This window comes from Gadus macrocephalus, chromosome 13 (assembly GCF_031168955.1).
Source record: "Gadus macrocephalus chromosome 13, ASM3116895v1".
Classification (NCBI taxonomy): domain Eukaryota; kingdom Metazoa; phylum Chordata; class Actinopteri; order Gadiformes; family Gadidae; genus Gadus; species Gadus macrocephalus.
The window spans coordinates 2,928,045-2,934,424 of record NC_082394.1 but is presented as its reverse complement, the minus strand read 5'-3'; positions in this window follow the sequence as shown (position 1 = coordinate 2,934,424).

The following is a 6,380-nucleotide window of genomic DNA, read 5'->3' as shown; positions in this document are numbered from 1 at the left end:
GGGGCACTTTCTAATGCAGTCGGGTTAGGATGGATTTTTACTTTTGATTTATTTCCATTCGTTTTACATTTTTCATTTTATATTTAGGGTATTTAGCAGAGGCTTTTATCCAAAGATACTTACATAAGTACATTTGTCAGAAGAAAGGGACACTGTACAGTAAGGATGTTCATAGAACCAAGTGCCAAGCAACAACAATCGCTAGGTTAACCCATTCCCCGTATTCAACAAAGATAACTAGGACAAGATGCTACACAATGCTAAGTACTATTTTTAAGTGCAAGATCGTACAACATACCACGAGTGCGTACATTTTACAATAGTATATGATCTGTATTTGTGCAGGCACATGTGTGTGGCTGCTGACTAAAGGGTAGACCTACAATAAAAACAAAAAAATTATACCAGCATTAGAGCAAATATCCTGCTTGGAGTCTAACAGTTCCATCCTGCAACAGGCAGAAATGCCAAAGCGAGTGAACAAAAAAGCCCCAAACTAATTAATGTAATCCCTAATTAATAGAGTCCTTTATGGCGTCGCCTCATTTCAGCACTAACGTCCTGTTATTGCTCTCTGTGAGAAGCTCTCCATCCCTCCGGGGGGAAACACCTCCGTGTGTATCTAGAACCAGCGCCTGCCTTCGGGCTATGGGGCCGCAGTGACCTGCTCCTACCACCGGGGGGCGGTAGACTGCAGGTCTCTGCAGCACGGCTGAACTCCCCGATGTTACGTTCAAGAGTGCTAGCCTACATCACGGTGTTCACTGAATCTGCAGTCCGTGGTGGTTGTTTTTGTCGTGTAGATTTAGCGACAGTGGCAAAGTCGCATCTTTTTGCTTAAAATTGTATTGAACGTGTTGCAGCCTACACAACAGGAAGGAAAGAAGTAAATAACCTGGGAATGATGGAAGCAGGGAGGAAGACGAGTAACGATGAGTAACACAGTTTGTTGGCTCACTCATCTTCATGGCAATTGTCCATTAATACATGTACAGAGTTTGTCTGGAATTGCATTGTAAAGCTGCACCAACTCTATGAATAAACTTTATTCTTCTAAAAAACAATTAGGGAGAATCCTGTAAAGCGATTGCTCTTCAATGCGGTTCATCACGAAGGCTCCATAGCAGGGGGCTCACTTAGGTCCTCTTAGCCACTTCACAACTCCATTTTAAAGAAAAGATGTCTTTAAGTGGCATCATGAATAGCCTACGGTACATAAAGGCCCTACCCAATGGAAAGCAGATAGCTTTTCAAGGTCTTTCATGAGGCTGTGAAGGTCTGGGGAAGTTATCTATTTCAAATTGGACCGGCCTTCTCTCCCTTCCTCCCTCTTTCCCTCCCTCCCCCCCCCCCCCCCCTCTCTCTCTCTCCAATTCTCCCCTCTCGCTTGCTTGCTCGCTCCCTATCTCTCTCCATCCCTCCCTCCTTCCCTCTCTCCCTCTCTCTCTCTCTCTCCCTCCCTCTATTCTCTCCATCCCACCCTCCCTCCTTCCCTCTCTCCATCCCTCCCCTCTCTCTCCCTCCCACCCTGCCTCCTTCCCTCCCTCCCTCCCTCTCTCTCTCTCCCTCCTTCCCTCTTCATCCCTCCCTCCCACTCCCTCCCTCCCTTCCTCCCCTCTATCTCCCTCCCTCCATCTATAACAGGCTGAGGTCAAAGTGCAGGCAGAGCATCAACAAAGAGTGGGGCAGATACAGTATGCGGCTCTTATTGCTCCACTTTACCTCATCACGAGATACAACCCCCGCTCACACAGACAGACAGGCCGTCACACACACACCCGCACACACACACACACACACACACACACACACGCACACGCACACGCACACGCGCGACAAAAAGGCTTCCTCAGCCTTCTGGTGAGCCGGCCAGGGAGACAAAACTCCCGGTTTCAACTCCACACAGAGTGTGAGTGGGGGCCCAGAGCGGCCAGAGGCGCCCGAAGGGACAGTGCTGAACAAGGACACCACTAATGACCAAGAAGAGGAAGGCTTCCTCCTCCTGCCTGAGCTGGAGAGAGATGGTGTGGGAGACAGAGTGAGAGGCAGAGTGAGAGGCAGTGTGAGATGAAGAGTGAGAGGCAGAGTGGGAGGTAGTGTGAGAGGTAGTGCGAGATGGAGAGTGAGAGGCAGTGTTGAAGACAGAGTGAGAGGCAGCATGAGATGCAGAGTGAGGCAGAGTGAGATGCAGAGTGAGGCAGAGTGAGATGCAGAGTGAGATGCAGAGTGAGGCAGAGTGAGATGCAGAGTGAGGCAGAGTGAGAGACAGCATGTGAGGCAGCGTGAGACGCAGCTGGGGAGGCAGTGAAAGGAAAAGTTAGAGTGAGAGGAAGAGTGAGATGTAGTGTGGAAGGCAGAGTGAGAGGCAGAGTGAGAGGCAGAGAGAGAGGCAGAGAGAGAGGCAGAGAGAGAGAGAGGCAGAGAGAGGCAGAGTGAGAGGCAGAGTGAGAGGCAGAGAGAGAGGCAGAGAGAGAGGCAGAGAGAGAGAGAGGCAGAGAGAGGCAGAGTGAGAGGCAGAGAGAGAGGCAGAGAGAGAGGCAGAGAGAGAGGCAGAGTGAGAGGCAGAGAGAGAGGCAGAGAGAGAGTGAGAGGCAGAGAGAGAGGCAGAGAGAGAGGCAGAGTGAGAGGCAGAGTGAGAGGCAGAGAGAGAGGCAGAGGCAGAGAGAGGCAGAGTGAGAGGCAGAGAGAGAGGCAGAGAGAGAGGCAGAGAGAGAGGCAGAGTGAGAGGCAGAGAGAGAGGCAGAGAGAGAGGCAGAGAGAGAGTGAGAGGCAGAGAGAGGGAGAGTGAGAGGCAGCGAGTGAGTCAGAGTGTGAGGCCGGTGAGAGACAAAGTGAGAGACAGAGCGAGAGGCAGAGGCCTGAGTGTGAGGCAGCATCCGATGAGGCGTCGGAGGCAGTGTGGGAGGCAGTGAGTGAGGCCGGCTGCAAGGCAGAGGTGCGGGTACAGTGTGAGGCAGCGAGGGAGGCAGCGTGCGAGAAAGAGTGAGCGGCAGGGTGTGATGAAGCGAGCGATCCGGTGAGGCTGCGCTGCTCCTGCAGGGATTGCTGCAATGCAGGGGTTTAATAGAGAAACATGAAGCCAGTGTAGCAGAAAGCTCAGCCACACTCCCGTCTGTCTGCAGCGGAGACTTACGGACTGTTGTTTTGTACTCCTCCATGTGTCACCGATTTCCATTACTTTGCTCTCTCTCTCTCTCTCTCTCCTCTCTCTCTCTCTCTCTCTCTCTCTCTCTCTCTCTCTCTCTCTCTCTCTCTCTCTCTCTCTCTCTCTCTCTCTCTCTCTCTCTCTCTCTCTCCTATTCTGTAAACACACCAACAGAACGCACAGATACAAGCACACACACACACACTGCCACCTAGCAGTCTTCCTCTGTCCTCGCTCTGATGGGACTGCAGAACGGAGGCGGGAACAACAACAGCTAAACGCACCATATGGTCGGGCCGGTAAAACACTGACCCGCACAACCTGCCAGCAACACCTTGTGTGTGTGTGTGTGTGTGTGTGTGTGTGTGTGTGTGTGTGTGTGTGTGTGTGTGTGTGTGTGTGTGTGTGTGTGTGTGTGTGAGAAAAGGAGATATTTTTCTCTCCATCTACTTGTGGCTGTGTGCGTCTGTGTGTGTGAAATATAAGTATATATTTTTCTCCATCTCTATCTACTTGTGTATGTGTCTGTGTGCTTCTGTGTGTGTGTGTGTGTGTGTGTGTGTGTGTGTGCTTCCGTGTGTGTGTCTGTTTTCCTTTGTGTGTGTGTGTGTGTGAGTGCTTCCGTTTGTGTGTGTGTGTCTCTGTGGTGTACTTCCGTGTGGGTGTGTGTGGGTGTGTGTGTGTGAGTGCTTCCGTTTGTGTGTTTGCATACATGTGTGTTCCTGCGTTCCCTCATGTGTGTGTATGTTGCCAGCGGGCGTTTTGCTGAGAGTCTGTGTTGTGCGTTTGGTGTATTGTCTCGTATAAAGGAGATGCTGCCGTCTGACAGAAGTTATGAGGCTGAGTTCAGTTGAGGTGAATCACACATATTGGTATTAACTACTCGACACTTCAAGTTCTTTCTTACAATAACTTACTCAATATTTGTCCATTTGCACAAGTATTCTCGTTGGAAGTTAAGCTTGTTTCCGGTTCTTAGGGTGGGTCTATCAGGCAGAGAAACAATATTTTCTTACTTATGGAAATTAACTGGTTCAAGGATCAAGTGTTCATTGCTCATTAATGGTTTTCCGTCTTCTTTTGGCTAACGTGCTCCTGGACGTTTTCAGCCATTTAGCTGAAAAAAGAACGCAATGCAATTCACAATTGACGTGTCCTGAGACGCAGGTCCTTAATGAGAAGGTAGGTGTGCTCTTGCCCAAGAATAGATTAAAGATGTACGGATACCATTATTTCCTTCTCGATACCGATTCGGCCTATACAGAGTATTTATATTAATTTTTAATCTATAATTATAATACATTTGTGTTCTTGTAGTTAAGTGTCCATGCATCCATGGTGTTCCGACTTTGCGGACCGAACGCACGTAGATCGGAGATGATGCGTTTCCCATTCCGACTTCCCACCTACGACCGGTAACGAACGCAGCGTAACACCGTAGTGTTTGTGATGCTCTTTGCCTGTGTAGTAAACAAGCTAGTCATGTGATGGTAATCGGTACTCACCGATACTGCATTTTAAGCAATATCCCATTTTAAGAGTAATTTCCCATACTGGTATTGGTATCCGAACAACTCGAAAAGCTAGATAACAGAAAACCGGTTAATGGCACAAATTGGGTTTCAAACCACAGACTTGTCACCTGGGAGTCCAGCGACGTGGACCACTAGACTATATCAACACAGATTATTGTGGGTTTGAACTAACACTCCATGCATGGTTACTCGCCCTGGGGTAATGAGTCCCTCTTTCTCTATTCACTGTGTTTTCCCGTCCATGTTTTTTTTCCCCGGGGACTTCATCAACATTGTTCATCGCCGTGACGACAACCACGTCCTCCCATGGCAACACAAAGACAACCCGCTCGCGGAGAACCCTCGAAGGACGAACCAAGAAGACGACATTCGGGTTGGAACCAACGTTTGTCTCTCCACGGGAGGCTGGTATCAGAGAGTGGGTGAACATGGGAGTGAGCTTGGTTCATGATGGTACTGGGAAACTTAAAATACCCCTTATTGGGATCGGAATAGCAAGGGAGAGAAAGGGTGTGTGTGTGTTAGCTCAGTGTATGTGTGTGTTAGCCATGTGTGTGTGTGTGTGTGTGTGTGTGTGTGTGTGTGTGTATGTGTGTTAGCCGTGTGTTTGTGTGCGTGCGTGTGTCTATGTGTGTGTGTGTTAGCACAGTGAGTGAGTGCACTCCGACTTCAGACCTCTACTGTATCCTCGCTCAGTGGCTTCAAATGAGGCCACAGAGGCGCTCACAGACACACCCACACCCACACACACACACGCACACATATGCATGCATGCGCACACACACACACACACACACACAAATATGAATGCATGTGCATACACACAGAGAGAAGTGCTTCGCCCACACACATACATAGCTGATGCACACACACACACACACACACACACACGCGCACAGGTGAACATATTCCTACACACACAGCACGTGCACTCCCTCGGCATGCTCAGACACACAAATACGCGTGCTTTGCACACACACACACACACACACACACACACACACACACACAAAGTAATGGCTTAAAATAACGTGACCAAGTACAGATGGATCTTGGTGCAGTTTAGGAGAGAGAGGGGGAGGGGAAGAGCGAGCGAGAGAGAGAGAGAGAGAGAGAGAGAGAGGGGCAGAGACTGAGAGAGATAAGGGAGGGAGAGAGAGAGAGAGAGAGAGAGAGAGAGAGGGGCAGAGACTGAGAGAGAGAGAGAGAGAGAGAGGGGGGAAGAGCGAGCGAGAGAGAGAGAGAGATAAGGGAGGGAGAGAGAGAGAGAGAGAGCGAAAGAGAGAGCGAGAAAGGGGCAGAGACTGAGAGAGAGAGAGAGAGAGAGAGAGAGAGAGAGAGAGAGAGAGAGAGAATTGCCCCATTCTCCACATATCTGGGGCAACATGACAGAGTAGTACAGTATGAAGAACGGCCTGGAGAGACATCACATCATTCTCTGATGTCTTCATTATCTCACTTGTTTCAGTGTAGTAGTGAGGGGCTGCTTCAGTCATGTGTCCGTCACACGTCTGTCATGCATCACGTCTGTCATGTATGACCACACATTGTTTTGATTTTCTTCCTCACCTAAACCTTCACTCTATGCAAACATAAGTCAAAGGTCGACACATAGAAATACAATAAGAAAAATTATGTTGATAATGCATATGTATCTATGATGTTATACGACTTTAAATCAGAAGAGTTATTAACGTGTT